Here is a 17,641-nt window from a genome sequence, read left to right as displayed (position 1 = left end):
ACAGAGCATGCACAATGTCGGCACTAGTACAGTGTATATCCACCTTTCGCAGCAATGCAGGCTGCTATTCTCCCATGGAGACGATCGTAGAGATGCTGGATGTGGTCCTGTGGAACGGCTTGCCATGCCATTTCCACCTGGCGCCTCAGTTGGACCAGCGTTCGTGCTGGACGTGCAGACCGCGTGAGACGACGCTTCATCCAGTCCCAAACATGCTCAATGGGGGACAGATCCGGAGACCTTGCTGGCCAGGGTAGTTGACTTACACCTTCTAGAGCACGTTGGGTGGCACGGGATACATGCGGACGTGCATTGTCCTGTTGGAACAGCAAGTTCCCTTGCCGGTCTAGGAATGGTAGAACGATGGGTTCGATGACGGTTTGGATGTACCGTGCACTATTCAGTGTCCCCTCGACGATCACCAGTGGTGTACGGCCAGTGTAGGAGATCGCTCCCCACACCATGATGCCGGGTGTTGGCCCTGTGTGCCTCGGTCGTATGCAGTCCTGATTGTGGCGCTCACCTGCACGGCGCCAAACACGCATACGACCATCATTGGCACCAAGGCAGAAGCGACTCTCATCGCTGAAGACGACACGTCTCCATTCGTCCCTCCATTCACGCCTGTCGCGACACCACTGGAGGCGGGCTGCACGATGTTGGGGCGTGAGCGGAAGACGGCCTAACGGTGTGCGGTACCGTAGCCCAGCTTCATGGAGACGGTTGCGAATGGTCCTCGCCGATACCCCAGGAGCAACAGTGTCCCTAATTTGCTGCGAAGTGGCGGTGCGGTCCCCTACGGCACTGCGTAGGATCCTGCGGTCTTGGCGTGCATCCGTGCGTCGCTGCGGTCCGGTCCCAGGTCGACGGGCACGTGCACCTTCCGCCGACCACTGGCGACAACATCGATGTACTGTGGAGACCTCACGCCCCACGTGTTGAGCAATTCGGCGGTACGTCCACCCGGCCTCCCGCATGCCCACTATACGCCCTCGCTCAAAGTCCGTCAACTGCACATACGGTTCACGTCCACGCTGTCGCAGCATGCTACCAGTGTTAAAGACTGCGATGGAGCTCCGTATGCCACGGCAAACTGGCTGACACTGACGGCGGCGGTGCACAAATGCTGCGCAGCTAGCGCCATTCGACGGCCAACACCGCGGTTCCTGGTGTGTCCGCTGTGCCGTGCGTGTGATCATTGCTTGTACAGCCCTCTCGCAGTGTCCGGAGCAAGTATGGTGGGTCTGACACACCGGTGTCAATGTGTTCTTTTTTCCATTTCCAGGAGTGTATGTCAAACATTTGGTCAGTGTTGGCATAATTCATACGATATATCGAGGAGTTGATATCACAAATCGTTGTGCTCGCTTCTGAGCGTCGTGACTTCATGGCATAAACAAAGTGACTCCATCCCGGACGGTTACTATCTCCCCTTAGAGCCTACTGAAGAAGCAGACTGGAAATCATCTTGATTTGAGTTTCCACCTGTTCGGTGGCAGGCAGGATGGACCATAGCAAGCAGGTCTTCATCCGTTTCTACGGGGGTTTCGTTCACCAATGTCTTGCTGTAACTCCAGAGGAAACAGTCCAGAGATGTGAGATCCGACGGTCGTGCTGGCCGTGGGACAGGACCTGCCTTTCCGATCGAACCGTGTGAGGGTACGTGTTGTTCAGGTGCCGTCGAACATTAAAATCGAAGTGGGCTGGTGCACCGTCGTGTTAAAACCACATGCTTCCCCAGTGTGCGAGAACTGTGGCAGCACGTCTCGCAGGAAAACCAAGTAACGTGCGCCAGTGAAACAGGGAGACAGCAAATAAGGTGCGATTTGATGATCTTGGACAATGCCCGCTTATATGTTGACAGAGAATCGTTGTTGGTGGTTCGTTCCAGACATGCTGCGGCTGTTGAAAACAGCATCATAGGTGAAAGAGATGTGAACCGTGAAGAATACAAAAAAAAAAAACTGTACGAACTTCGGCACGGCGGTGGATAATCCATTGACAGAGGTGAACGCGGGGCTCATAATTCAGTGGTCCCAGTGCTTACACACTTTCTTTATGATATGGGTGTAATACCTGTCTAACCAGTACCCTACAGAGCAAGGTGGCGCAGTGGTTAGCACACTCGACTCGCATTTGGGAGGACGACGGTTCAAACCCGCGTCCGACCACCCTGATTTAGGTTTTCCGTGATTTCCCTAAATCGCTTCAGGCAAATGCTGGGATGGTTCCTTTGAAAGGGCACGACCGACTTCCTTCTCCACCCTTCCCTAATCCGGTAGGATAGATGACCTCGCTGTTTGGTCTCGTCCCCTCAAACCAGCCAACCAACTAACCAGTACTCTCCACACACATCTTTCGAAGTGTGCATTTCACGAACAAGTTGACGGGTGCTTATTGCTGGGTGGACGGCCACACGATCCAACACCATCTCCTGTAAGTCTGGTTTTCGGAAATGTCTTTGGCGGTAACCTTGGCCGGCTCTCTGTGTCGTGAACGACCCTGTCCCTCGTAAGTTAGTGACCACAAAGATGAACTTCTTCCATTTAGGATGGGACCTGTTGATACAGCGTTCCCTGTACATTTGCTGCTTTACAGTCACTACAGCCTGTGGCATTGTGCATGAAATGCATTTCTGCCAACTCTCGCGACCAGTAACGTTCCATCTTTGACTACGCGTCATGCACTGTACACACTGACACACCTCAACATGGACACATCACAAGCTGTCTGAGCAATGGACAGCTGACACCAGGGATAATGGTACGCGCCGATGCGATGCTTGTGGTCGTCACGTGACACAAGTGCTATGAGCTAACAAGTAAGATGTGTACATTATGTCTGTTTGGTGGCCACGGGTGAACGCTGTTTATCAGCCGTTGTCCGCTCTAGTGTACAGCAGACACCCGGGATCTTTGCGAGAGTGCTGCAGAACAGCAAGCGCCGTTTCAGTACGTGCACACTTGCACTGAAATTGGTGGTGGTCGCTTTAAACAGTTATTATAAGATTCTGACCATTGGTACACTATCTCAATATAATCGGTTGTGGACTCACTATCATCTGTTCGATTTTGACCCAAAAGGTTTGAGGCACCTTGTATGGCAACACTTGTTGCCAGTGGTGGCCGAGCTACGGGTTGAGGGTACTGCCTGGCGAGGCGAGAGGACCCGGCGCGGTCCGGGCGGGATGGAGGGAGAGGGGGCGGGACGCCACGGGCAGGCGAGCCGCCGCGAATCGCTTCTGCCTGGTGGCTGGTGGCTGGCGGCTGCTGGCTGCTTTCTTCTGGGGGACCGCGGCCCGCCGCCACGGCCCGCTGCGCCGCGCAGACGTAATCCTCTGCTCTCTCGGCCAGCGGCGTCGCGCGCTGCGCTGCGGGAAGGCTCGCCTACGCCGTCCTGCGCGGGCGACCTCTGTAAGAATTCCCTGTGCCCTGCCTGACTTCCTACAGTTGTGGAAATACACTGCAGAGCCAAGGAAACTGGTACACCTGCCTAATATCGTGAAGGCCCCCGCGAGCACGCACAAGGCCGCAACAGGACGTGGCATGGACTCGACTGATGACTCAAGTAGTGCTGGAGGGAACTGACACCATGAATCCTGCAGGGCTGTCCATAAATCCTTAAGAGTACGAGAGGGTGTGTAGATCTTTTCTGAACGGCACGTTGCAAGGCATCCCAAATATGTTCAATATAATGTTCATGTCTGGGGGTTTGGTGGCCAGTGGAAATGCTTTAACTCAGGAGAGTATTCCTGGAGCCACTCGGCAGCAATTCTGGACTTGCAGGGTGTCGCATTGTCCTGCTGGAATTGCCCTAGTCCGTCCGAATACACAATGGATATGAACGTATGCATTAAATGTATTCGCAATTGCGAATAATGACAACCATCAGCTGCAGAATGGAATGACAGCAATGAAAATTCGTGCCGGACCGGGACTCGAACCCGGATTTCCCGGTTATCGCGAGCGGTCGCCTTACCGTATGGTTATCCGTACGCAATTCACGGCCAGACCCAAACTTCTACATGTTGTCAACCATACTTCTACGACGTGGAGACTATATCTATTATGTATGTTCCTGTACAGGTCAAACGTTGTACGTGAAAGTCGCTTACCCGGTATCTGTACAGAAATGCGATATTCCAGTGCCTGTTATTCTGGTTACGATGCACGCATGTAGGCACGAATGTCCAAAGGAACTTTGCATCCTAATCAGACCGAGCGAAGTGGCGCAGTGGTTAGCACACTGGACTCGCATTTGGGAAGACGACGGTTCAATCCCGCCTCCGGCCATCCTGATTTAGGTTTTCCGTGATTTCCCTAAATCGCTTCAGGCAAATGCCGGGACGGTTCCTTTGAAAGGGCACGGCCGACTTCCTTCCCCATCCCTCCCTAATCCGATGAGACCGATGACCTCGCAGTTTGGTCTCCTCCCCCAAATCAACCAACCAACCAACCATTCTAATCAGAATAACACAGGCACTGCAATATCGTGTGAATGGATGCAGGTGATCACATGATGCTTACGTACGTGTCACATGTCAGAGTCGTATCCAGAAGTATCAGGGGTCCCATAACACTCCAACTGCACACGCCCCACACCATTACAGAGCCTCTACCAGCTTGAATAGTCCCCTGCTGGCATTCAGGGTCCATGGATTCATGAGGTTGTCTCCATACCCGTACACGTCCATCCGCTGATACAATTTGACCTGGGTTTCGTCTGCTTTGTGTCGTGCAGTTATCAAGGGTACACGAGTTGACCTTTGGCTCCGAAAGCCCATATCGATGATGTTTCGTTGAATGGCTGGCACGCTGACACTCGTTGGTAGCCCAGCACTGAAATCTGCAGCAATTTGCGGAAGGGATGCATCTCTGTCATGATGGACGATTCTCTTCAGTCGTCGTTTGTCCCGTTCTTGCAGGATCTTTTTCCGGCCGCAGCGATATCTGAGATTTGATGTTTTACCGGATTCCTGACATTCACGGTACACTCGTGGAATGGCCGTACGGGAAAATCCACACTTCATCGCTACTTCGAAGATGCTATGTCCCATCGCTCGTGCACCAACTGTAATACCACTTTCAAAATCACTTAAATCTTTATAACGTACCATTGTAGGAGCAGTAACCGATCTAAAAACTGCGCCGGACACTTGCTGTTTTATATAGCCGTTGCCGACCGGAGCGCCGTATTCTGCCTGTTTACATACATCTGTATTTGAAAACGCATGCCTACACCAGTTTCTTTGGCGCTTCAGTGCATGATCGGACACAGTTACAGTGTTCTGGAGCGGATAATGACGTATGTGTGTTTGTGTGTATTTGTGTGTGCTACGGAGCGAGTAGTGACGTGTGTGTGTGTTTCTGTGTGTTCATTTTTGAGAATTGCGCTTAGAAATCTCTTTGGCATGTCTTCACCTTGCAAAGCAAACCAGCTTGATCGGGGGAAACGTGGTGTTGCTTCAGGCAGTGTCAAAGTCAGGCCGCCTGATGGACGTAAGAAAACGGGAGAGAAAAGCTGTACCACAGTTGCTCAATCACTTGAACAGTCTCCAGTGGAATCCAGTAGCAAAAGAGCAGCTCGACTTGCAAAACTATTGCGCACCTCTCGTAATCAGGGGGAAAAAGATAAGGATGCCAACTCTAACGAGACCCATTGCCTCCGGTAGCTCTATACAGGGCAACTGCGTTTCATTCGGACAGCAATGGATTGCTCACGGTGGTCCTGTTTCATGGCCAGCTCCGTCATCAGAAATGATACTGCTGGACCTCTTCTTCTGGGGGCATGTGAAGAGTCCAGTTTATGACACTCGGATCAGTACCCATATGGGCCTAGTAGTTAGGACTGTCACAGCCGGGAAAGCATGACAGAACAGACTGAACACACCGTGATAAGAGCGTTCGTGCTTCGTCTGACGGTTGTTTCATAGCTGTGCGTTTAGTGTTGTACGGTTTGATGACTACATATCGCAGGAGTTTTCACCAGTGTGAAGTGGGGTAAGAAATGAAATAAAGCAACATTGAAATTGAGGAGCATCGTTTCAAAACGTATTAAATGTAGCCAAGGTCAAAATACAATCTGATGCATTTACACCCCATTTATGGTATGCTCATTAACGCTGATGAGTCAGATCGGGTCATTTCGTAATCTTTCCCATAGTAACTTAGTGTTAAAAACATGAACCGAATCTAATCGTATTATGTACACCGCACCTGACGGTCCAAAATGTGTTATGTTCTCGACATATTCCCTAGCCTGCATTATTAGCCCGCTCTTTTGTTGGCTGATCCCAGTATTTTGATCTTGGAGCTCGCAGTATTGTGTCGACTGCATGACTGTGCTCTTCTGATCACCATGCGGGGCCATTTACCCGTGAGAGAGCGACCGAAAGGAAGCAGAATGAGAATTAGAGCTACGAAAACCAAAAGACAGCTGGAAGAGGAAGTTCAGTTAAGTAATAACATCAGATGTACTTTACGAATGGCCATTTCAGCGCAGTTTGTAATGTCGGTGCATTGATGTGTTATCTGTGTGGGAAAGATTGCATCAGTGATCGTTTTTACACTTAATTTGAGCTTTACCATCTGCAGTCATGACGCGAGGAAATGTATTTGGCTTTAGGTACTTCAGTCGAGATGCACATTTAAGTAATTTTGAACCGCCTTGTAATCAAAAAGAAGGCAGATTCAAGTGTGGAAGCATCCCAGTATTGTATCTGGCGAAAGCAAAAATTAAAGTTTACAGCGTGACGAACCAAGCGGGAAAAGATCGTGGACTCACGATGAAAATTACATCTCCAGAACCACGAATAACAGGAAATCATTACGCAGAACAGGGCAGTCGAAATTACATTGTTGTGTCGCATTATATAATTTACATTGTTGTTAACAATACTGCTACTAACGCGTTAAATGTTGCACTGTTTTTGAGACGTCGTTGTCATTCGGCGGTAGTAAATAGTTGAGTAAGTCATTATTGTGGGCAGCAAGAGTCTGGCACCCGATTCTTCTCTTGCACGAGAAAGAAGGACTGTAACATATCGATCTACCATCAACAATAAGTTAACGACTTTATTTTCTTATGTCATTGCCTGTGTCCAACAATAAAAGCAATACAAAATTGAAATGAAAGTTTCAGACCATATTATGCGAAAACGTGATTGGGTCAAAACGCATTTTGTTCAGTGAACAGGTTCAAAACGTATTAAGTGCAGTTTAAAGATTAAAATGGCGCATTCATTGATTGGGAAATGATTTCAAATGTGACTAATTCTGGAACACACTAAGGTCCTGCCGTCAAGAATTTTGTCACAGTTCATTTGGTTAGGAAGCGAAATGTTTTTCTCGCTTCCTGTAGAATTATGATCTGTGCACTTAATGCGATTTGAAACGATGCTCCTCATATCTACTCAGCAACAAGCCACGCGAAACGACGGATCGCTCACACGAAAAGACCCAGGAAATACCTCTGAATGAAATTACAATGAAATGAACACCCTTAGCTGCTTACAGGCGTTGACATACGTCAACGGGGACAGATGAAAATGTGTGCCCCGACCGGGACTCGAACCCGGGATCTCCTGCTTACATGGCAGACGCTCTATCCATCTGAGCCACCGAGGACACAGAGGATGGTGCGACTGCAGGGATTTCTCTCTGGTACGCCTCCCGCGAAACCCACATCTCAACGTATTGTCCTGCATTACATTCGTAGTGCCCCTGCCCATTATACTCATACTCGCGGCGCGTTGCCGTTTCCCGTAAGGGTTGGGGCACTGTTTGTGCATTCGCACAGAAGAAGAAGATGGTCAAGTAGCCGGTGAGCCTTAAATATATATATATATACTAAGATGGTATCTGTTCTTTCGAACATGTCCGAAAGAACAGATACCGTCTTAGTATATATTACCTCTGAATGTTTTGCCGGTGGAGCTCGGGTTCATCCGGTGGAGGCGTATGAAAGCCATTTTTCGTTTCCTCCGTGCGTGACTGCAATGGAACGAAAATAATTGTTATTATTCTCGAGTAGTACCTCCACCGTGCACGGTGCAGCGGTCTGTGTACGTTTAGATGCAGAGCACTTACAAAAAAATGGTTCAAATGGCTCTGAGCACTATGGGACTTAACATCTGTGGTCATCAGTCCCTAACTAACCTAAGGACATCACACACATCCATGCCCGAGGCAGGATTCAAACCTGCGACCGCAGCAGTCGCGCGGTTCCGGACTGCGCGCCTAGAACCGCTAGGCCACCGCGGCCGGCGAGCACTTACTGATCGTGTAGTTGGTGCGGTGATAATCTTGTTTATGCCGATAACACTTATCACATGAAGGATATCGTAATGACATGACTCTCAAGTGTACATTACACGCTGTCCAAACGTTGGGCACCTCGTGCAGGGGGCAGCGGTGTCTGAGACGTCGGCGACCTCCTCGGAACGCACATCCTGCTGGTACGGCCACGCGCCGACCGTACGCAGCTGCAGCAGACCACACCAGCGCGCCTGTTTCTCCGTTTTTGTTTTTGCAGTCGCCGTCTAATTATAGAGACGTCACCCCCCTCCCCAAATTCTCCCCCCCCCCCCAACGCGGCACACCCATTTCACTCTCCCACTCCTCCCCCAGCACTTGCAATTAGGGCGGCAGGCGACGCCACATCCGGACCAAGTAGCTGCAGTTTCCGTGTCCAGATATGGCCTAGGGCGGCTGCATGCCTTTCTATATCTGCATCTACAGCCCATAAACCACTACACGGAGTGTGTTTCTGGTACCACTATCGTTTCTGCAGTTACATATTTTTGACAAACTGTCGGTTTGCTTAGCTACCAATGAGATCAGAAACTTTTTTTAAAATTTTTTTGCGTTATACAACACACTATCAGCGATACTGTTTTGATGAGCGTTGTTGTTGTTGTGCTCTTCAGTCTTGAGTCTTGTTTGATGCAGCTCTCCATGCTACTCTATCCTGTGCAAGCTTCATCTCCCAGTACTTACTGCAACCTACATCCTTCTGAATCTGCTTAGTGTATTCATCTCTTGGTCTCCCTCTACGATTTTTACCCTCCACGCTGCCCTCCAATGCTAAATTTGTGATCCCTTGATGCCTCAGAACATGTCCTACTAACCGGTCCCTTCTTTTTGTAGAGTTGTGCCACAAACTCCTCTTCTCCCCAATTCTGTTCAATACTTCATCATTAGTTATGTGATCTACCCATCTAATCTTCAGCATTCTTCTGTAACACCACATTTCGAAAGCTTCTATTTTCTTCTTGTCCAAACTATTTATCGTCCATGTTTCACTTCCATACATGGCTACACTCCATACAAATACTTTCAGAAATGAATTCCTGACACTTAAATCTATACTCGATGTTAACAAATTTCTCTTCTTCAGAAACGCTTTCCTTGCCATTCCAAGTCTACATTTTATATCCTCTCTACTTCGACCATCATCAGTTATTTTGCTCCCCAAATAGCAAAACTCCTTTGCTACTTTAAGTGTCTCATTTCCTAATTTAATTCCCTCAGCATCACCCGACTTAATTCGACTACATTCCATTGTCCTCGTTTTGCTTTTGTTGATGTTCATCTTATATCCTCCTTTCAAGACACTGTCCATTCCGTTCAACTGCTCTTCCAAGTCCTTTGCTGTCTCTGATAGAATTACAATGTCATCGGCGAACCTCAAAGCTTTTATTTCTTCTCCATGGATTTTAATACCTACTCCGAATTTTTCTTTTGTTTCCTTTACTGCTTGCTCAATATACAGATTGAATAACATCGTGGACAGGGTACAACCCTGTCTCACTCCCTTCCCAACCACTGCTTCCCTTTCATGCCCCTAGACTCTTATAACTGCCGTCTGGTTTCTGTACAAATCGTAAATAGCCTTTCGCTCCCTGTATTTTACCCCTGCCACCTTTAGAATTTGAAAGAGAGTATTCCAGTCAACATTGTCAAAAGCTTTCTCTAAGTCTACAAATGCTAGAGACGTAGGTTTACCTTTCCTTAATCTTTCTTCTAAGATAAGTCGTAAGGTCAGTATTGCCTCACGTGTTCCAACATTTCTACGGAATCCAAACTGATCTTCCTCGAGGTCGGCTTCTACCAGTTTTCCATTCGTCTGTAAAGAATTCGTGTTAGTATTTTGCAGCTGTGCCTTATTAAGCTGATAGTTCGGTAATTTTCACATCTGTCAACACCTGCTTTCTTTGGGATTGGAATTATTATATTCTTCTTGAAGTCTGAGGGTATTTCGCCTGTCTCATACATCTTGCTCACCAGATGGTAGAGTTTTGCCAGGACTGGCTCTCCGAGGGCCGTCAGTAGTTCTAATGGAATGTTGTCAACTCCAGGGGCCTTGTTTCGACTCAGGTCTTTCAGTGCTCTATCAAACTCTTCACGCAGTATAATATCTCCCATTTCATCTTCATCTACATCCTCTTCCATGGTTAAAGGCTTAAGTCTCTGGCTCACGCTTCCACATCTTCAGAGGCTTTAACGACCCAGGAATGAGTTAGAGTGAAACAATCTCAGCAAGACGAACTGTTCGTACGTATCCACGTGGCGTTCGTTTCGTGACGTTATTAGAGCGTTACCTGAGATCACTTGTCGCGCTGACGTATGTTACAGAACGTGTAGTGGGGAAGAATTGGCGTTGTTTGTTTGTTTTATTTAGCACTAAGGTCCACAACTGTTCAGTAACGAAAATACCAGCCGCGAAGGCCTGCATTCTATGAAAAGATTATCATTTTCGATATTAAGTAGCATCATGTCACTCCCTCCCCCCCCCCCCCTTCCTCCCCCCCCCCCTCCAAGCTCGCAGTCGTCAAACTCAGTGACCCAAGTCGGTGTTGCATTGATCTGTGTAACGTCACACGTACATCGGTAACTGAGTTTGACGTTTGTGGTTACTTGATACCGAAACTGGTGCTCGTTTGACAAAATAATAGGTCGACTATAGACTACTGCAAATAAAAAAGTGCTCGCGTCTCGTTTCTTTACTTCTGTCGCTTGGAAAGAAAATGTATGGGCTCTTAATTTCTCCGATTTCTTTACGATATGTTGTGAGGTATGCACATTATTTTTGTCATCCTGTAAAATCTGTATCTTACGTAAATATCGATATGCATAGCTCACAGAGAGCTGAGTAATCTTTGACTAGTGCTTCAATATCTTTTTGTTGCTACACCGCCTCTGCCTGAGAACGCTGGCTAAGTTACACACATTCTAAGCTGAGCAGTGTTGAGTAGCAAAAGTATTTTGGAAAATTGTCAGGAAACTTTCTTTGTAAATGTAATATGAGATTGATCGAATTGGAATATGAATATTTTTGAACCAATTAGGAAGCGAGAAGCTAAGGAGATTATTTGTAACTCTTCTGAAATGTCAAGAGATTGACGTAAGCACGCAACTGTGTAGCATTGTACTAACGATGCTCAGATAGTAGGATTGTTTTATTGACTACTTTGATAGGAAGACGAGATTCGCCATGCTTAAAGTTATTTATTAAAGTATGGGAAGTATGGAAATACTATTGAGAACATTCAGTTGATTTTTAAAGCATTACTTCTCCATATAGAGTTTCATTTGAATTTTGGCTGAAGTCGTTTCTTACTACTCAAAATTCCCACCCTCTGCAAAAATCTCTGTCACGACACAAGGTAAGTGAAAACACAGTTTAGGCCCTGGAATTTCTTTGCAATTTCAGTTGCATGTATATATCACAAGTCAGGTTGCATTCAGTGTAGCATTGAATTTTTATAGAAACAGTGAGCTTCGATTTGTAGACAATGTTAAGCAAATCACATAAAGTCTTTGTGTAATTCAGTCCAGTCAAAGTTTTGCACAGAAGACGAGTTTAAGTCAGGAATTAGTTTGTTTGGTAATCATTTTTGAGAATTTTTGGTAGACAGTTTTATAAAGATTCACCCAGACAGAGAGCAACACGGAAGGACGTAACGTGTGGACTGACTGTTTATGGAATGTACCGAGTGTTTCATAGGCCACTTCTTTTGTGCCTTCCTGAGGATTTTCCCAGCAAATGTCTGCCTGGCATCTGCTTTTCCAGCAAGTAGTTTTTTTGTGGGGCCTCCACTTCACATCAGCACGTATTGGTGCTCCCATTGTTTCGCCAATAGCGCAATCGTACACTAATGTGTATCTCGGTCTATTTGTGTTCAGTGTACTACATTTATTTACATTCAAGATCAACTGGCAGACCCAGGGCCCACAGTCGGTCCTCTCTGTGCCTTCTTGCATCTTGCTACTGCCCTCTGACGTCACAACCTTCCTGTAGACAACACAATCATCTCCGAACAGCTTCACGAAGCTTCCGCTACGTCATTTATCTATGCTTAAAACAGTAACTAACCCATTTAAATTACATTTATGTCTTCCGATTTCGTCCCGTTAAAAAAGACGAATTCTATCTGCTATGAGGTCTTGACTCTAGTCTATCTGTTCTGATATTGCGAAATCCGCGTTCTCCTTCAATTGGCGCTACAAGTATGACTTCATGCGCTTGAACGATAGTATAATGCGCCTATCGATTAAAGGAATTTATTTTAAGCCTTACATAATCGTGAAAGTGCATGTCGCGTTCTCTTGCGAGGTTCACATCGCCAAGACGTTTATCACTGTGCCGTCATCGATAGGGTACTAGAATGTTTGAACAAGAACACTAGCCAGCTGATAATGAATTCTCTCAGCGCTCCAGTGAGAATTACGTTTACTCGCGTCAACGTACGGGAGTAAAGCGGCAACTAACAAAACTAAAAGAGAAACAAAATAAAAATATTGTGTGTTGGTAAGGTTCACGCATTGTAGGCAGCAATCCTTTAAGTAAAACGTCTTTATCAGTGTTTAATACTTAGATTTTTCGTACTAAATCTTCTCGGATTTACGGCTATTTTCAACAGCACTATGTCTGGACTACTTTAACGTTATTCTTTGGCATCATTGCTTCCGTGGCTGTATTACTTTGGTAAAATAAAAAAGAAATCGCCTTCAGTCACAAATCGTCATTTACTCCTGGTTGTATTAAGAGAACATAGGCATATTACAAAGTGGAATATTGTGATTACAATTTTTACAGAACTTTCTTAAGTATCTTATAAGTAGCCACATTTATAAACATATATACACTTCTCGTCCTGCAGCACATTTGTAAACATAATTCAAACAAGTCAAATATAAAGCTGATAAATTTCTACATATACGGTGGTCTTATTTCTAAGATGATACGAAGATGTTTTATTATTATTTATACATAGATATCACTTGTGAAACAAGTGGATACCAGATGTGACCTCATGTATGAAATTGGTGCAATATTAAATATTTGTTTCTTAATGAAAAAATAAACCTTTGAAATTGCTTAAAAACTGTGGCTTGGTAAACTCTGTTTGCTCATTTAACGTGTTTCTGGAAAATTTTCTTTTAGCATCATTATTTCTAATTGCTCTACCAAATCAAGTTTCCTACCATTACTTTGTGAACAATTAGGCTGTTGTGAAAGTCACTTAGTCTGTTAAGGTTCATATGATAAGCTACTGAGGATTTGTCAAAGTGTTCGAATCTGATGCTTTGACTCACAAAGTGCCACTTTGTAATTACCTTTGTACTGTTAACATGACCAGTAGGATTCCTAATTCCAAAAATGATGCAGACTGATCAAGCTCCTGTAGATGAGCCCCCTGGACTCGAAAAGCATCGTGCATTGAAGTAAAAATTATAATTTGTGAATGAAGGCGGTTTGGTTTTTATTTTGGTAGATTAGTTTGTTGATATTTCGTTAAGACATCTGAGTAGCATTTTTGTAAGAAAGCACATGTGAAGGTTTGACACATCCAAATGCAACTCGCCACCATTTGTGTACAGAGAACGGCTGAAACAAAATGGCGAGAAGGGTGGCTCAGTTATCGTACTGCCATTCTGATTCGTGACGCCCTGAGTCAATTGAGGCGTGTTATGGAGTCGGTCCTTCGACCAAGCCACAAAAAAACTCGTTCTTTAAATCTCAGCTGGTACTTAGTTTCAGATGCTATCGACATGAATGTTCCTCTTTTTAAAACTGCAGTGTTGATTCAATAGGCCTGAGGTAGTCTCCTGTTTTAGAACACAGAGCCATAATGGTGAAATCATTCTTACACGTTGCTCACTACGGCATACTCGTAAATGCAAATGTGCAGATTTTAAAAATTCCAACGCAGATTAATGCACAATTTACTGTACCGAGTAATATTTGATACCAGAGAAATGAATTTTTAAAGCTAGAAAGATATGGATCTAATATACGGTAGAGCTAATTTTTGTTTCCAATTGTTTCAGGTAAGCCACCATCGATGACACTACTACACCAGCGCGCAGTGATTGCAAACCTCTACGAGACCGTGTCCGACTCAGAAGCATCGATTGACAGTAAGCTTTGCCAGTCTATAACACAATGAATCCAAGTGATGTATTTCTGTGGCTTCAGATGTTTCGGCAAAGTAGTTTACGCGTGCAAGACAAGCCACGTGTCAAATTGTCAAATATCACAAGCGAACGAAACCTATCAATCGCTGATTAAAAATTTCAAAATGACACAGATTATCGATGTTACATGCATGAAGAAATATTCTACGTTAACTGTGCGAGAAGAATAGGTATGCAAAAATGAATGTCCCCATTAGTTTCCAAAGACCTTGCTATAGGAGATGGTAGAAAATGTGTGGAGCTTTTATCATATTAGATACGTTTCTGTGAGGATTGTTGACAATGCTTCCAATGGGGTCATCGGTCGTAATGAAACCTGGCGATTTTATTTTCGATCTTTAGTGCGAAAGGCAGCCAGGAAAATGAGACATACTGGATCTCCGCTTCGGAAAAAATAGCCATTTGCCAGAGCACTTAAAATATTGGAGGTGACATTATTTAAGGAAGGAGGGAGCTATGTCATAGATTTCTTCGAACGTCGTACTACCATCACCGAAGAACGATATTGTTGTTTCTTTAAAAAGCTGCAGCACGTTTTACGAATAAAGTGACAGGGGAGTTCCCTAGTTTTTTTTTATTTGATTCGGGTTTACTGAATCATATCAGGCTGGTACAAACATGAATCATGTATACAGCGAAATCACAATATCAATCGTTTGAACAATGATTTAAAATTATTTTGTGTTATGTACATAGGTACAATACTTATATCTACAAAATTTTGAAATGATATCAACTATGTAATTTAAAGAGCGTAACACAGATGAGGAGAATACACCTGGAGATTAGAATGTTTATGCAAACACAGGTATTACAGAAAGTGCATATGCACGGATTGCTGTCTCGTATGAAATAGAAACGAGCTGTGTACATTTGAGTACCTTGACGATACAATAAGACAGGAGCACTTCGTAACACAACGACCCTCCCCAGGCTCACCGTGTGTTGGAACAAGTACGTGTATGCCCACCGAAGTCCCCAAAGAAATACAGAGACGCACTCTATAGTTAGTAATGAATGTATCTAATTACAGATTCTGAACCCTTTCCTAACGGCCAATCCACGGGTGAATTCACTTTTGAGCTGTCAATTGAGTTTCATTAAGTTTCAATTGCAGTTAAACCTTTAATTAAAGTCTTCCGAGAGAAAGAGGCCATATTAAACTGATTCCTAAATTACTGAGGGACAGAAATTCGAAATTGGACTGTAGATGCTGCCGTTTTAGGAGAAGTTAGTGATTTGGTCAGAATCGTGGCAACTGTTAATAACGTTCGAAGTTTTAAATCGTTTCCTCTTCTCCCTAACGCATGGAGAGAAAGACAGTGACGACTGCATTTACACAGTTTGAAGTGAGCCAGAATGTGTAACGTGTTAGCGAAAGACATTTTCAGTTCCCCGTATCTAAGCAGGTAGTCCTTGGTCTCTGCTTATCAGTGTAGTTGGCAATGGCATATTTATTGGGATCGGACGCTCAATAAAAAGCGGTGACTCTGAGGCCATTTTAAAGCCCGGAGCACAACCTCGCCAACTATCATTCTGTTTAGCTCCGACGCGGACCCACGATTACCGCCAGATGCCGACACGTACGCGCTTTGCTCCGGGCACTTGCCGCCTTGCAGGTAGCCACTGTTTGCCCGTTCATTACTTTGAGCGGTACGCCGAAACGTCGCTCACGTGCAGATGTCACCATTTTTACCCGACTACGTGACGCATCGTCCAAAAACCAGCAGCACCGGCCGTGTGTTAAGAAATCACTGCAATCAGTCAGTCATCTCGTTTAGTATCTCAAGAGTTCAGTATTCTCTCTAGCATAACAAGACCAATTTTTGCACCCTCTTCCTAGTAATATTTCCGTGTTAGTTTTGTTTAAGTAGCTTTGTGTCTGATTGTATTGTTATCTTTAGGTTGGCTCTATCAGCACATCTGGTGTTTGTGGCTAAAATGTCAGTAACCGTTACTCTCGAGTGTATCTGTTTGTTAATCTTTAATCTGTCCTTTTTAATTCGAGCTATGCCTGCTCCCTACCTCACTCGCCCTACAAATTAATCAAGGAGCCCCTGTAACTAGGCTCGAATCGACTGCTTTCAGCAATCAGCGAAACGTTTAAAAAACTAGAATGGCGACGTTGGATTATATTTATAATGTTCGCCTACCTATCCGTTACACGATGGATTTCATAAAATGCCTCTCCCACCTTGCAGAAATGTCAGGTTCTAACAATACTACAGTTTACGAAGGTATCTCTTTTCGCTTTCCTAGCATCACCGACTTCGACTTTGCTCACCTTGCGTCTTCTAAAGTCGTCTCGTAGATATCGTGCCGATTGGCTTCTTCTACACATAGACGCAGGATTCGACGTGCAAACAACAAACTGTGCTAAACTGATGTGGCAGTGTGGGAGAAAATCCAGTGTTACGAAATAAAGTTATCAATACGTAGGATGCCGCTTGATTTTTATTTACTTTAACGTTTAGCTGTAATCAAGAAGCGCAAGTTCAAATGGTTCAAATGGCTCTAAGCACTATGAGACTTGACATTTGAGGTCATCAGTCCCCTAGACTTAGAACTACTTAAACCTAACTAACTTAAGGACATCACACACATCCATGCCCGCAGCAGGATTCGAACCTGCGACCGTAGCAGCAGTGCAGTTCCGGACTGTTGCGCCTAGAACCGCGCGGCCACAACGGCCGGCTGAAGCCCAAGTAAAAGCATCGTTATGTCCATTCAATAAACCAAATTCCGCGGAAGCTATGTTTAGAGCACCGCAAAAAGACACAATCTGATAATCTACAGTATTACAAGACGTTCAAAACTTTATACGACCGTTCACCAAGGCACTGTTTAACGAGACAAATGATTTTCGGTAACCTGTTACACTACACCGTCCAAAGCGCCTGTTGCACTTGTACCTGATATAAAGCTTGTAGTCAGTTATTACACACAACCATTTTCCGAGGTACTGTTAACTGCGACGAATAATTATCGGCATCGCTTCCCACCTGACTGTGTTGCATCGCTCGTACTCGGTGGAAGACTCCCAGTGAGTTACAGTATCAGTTCGGAGCCTGCTTAGTCAGTGCACACCGTCTCCCACCAGTAACGACTAAGTTAAAATGTTCTTATCGTTTAGGTTTGTTTTTAGTTAATGACCTTATGAA

The 17,641-nt window shown here is 45.2% G+C and overlaps 1 protein-coding gene and 1 non-coding gene across 2 annotated transcripts in view; one reads left to right on the top strand and one right to left on the bottom strand.

Moving 5' to 3' along the window:
• The window catches only part of LOC124776493 (SH2 domain-containing protein 4B-like), a 608,338-nt gene that overhangs the window by 188,420 nt on the left and 402,277 nt on the right, over nt 1-17,641 (top strand). The gene's annotated exons all lie outside the window — the stretch shown is intronic.
• Trnat-ugu lies at nt 7,552-7,625 on the bottom strand. Its single transcript has one exon. It is a non-coding gene; the product is annotated as a tRNA-Thr (tRNA).

The sequence above is a fragment of the Schistocerca piceifrons genome, chromosome 2, assembly GCF_021461385.2.
Source record: "Schistocerca piceifrons isolate TAMUIC-IGC-003096 chromosome 2, iqSchPice1.1, whole genome shotgun sequence".
NCBI classification, from domain to species: domain Eukaryota; kingdom Metazoa; phylum Arthropoda; class Insecta; order Orthoptera; family Acrididae; genus Schistocerca; species Schistocerca piceifrons.
This window is presented reverse-complemented; position numbering and strand designations above follow the sequence as displayed.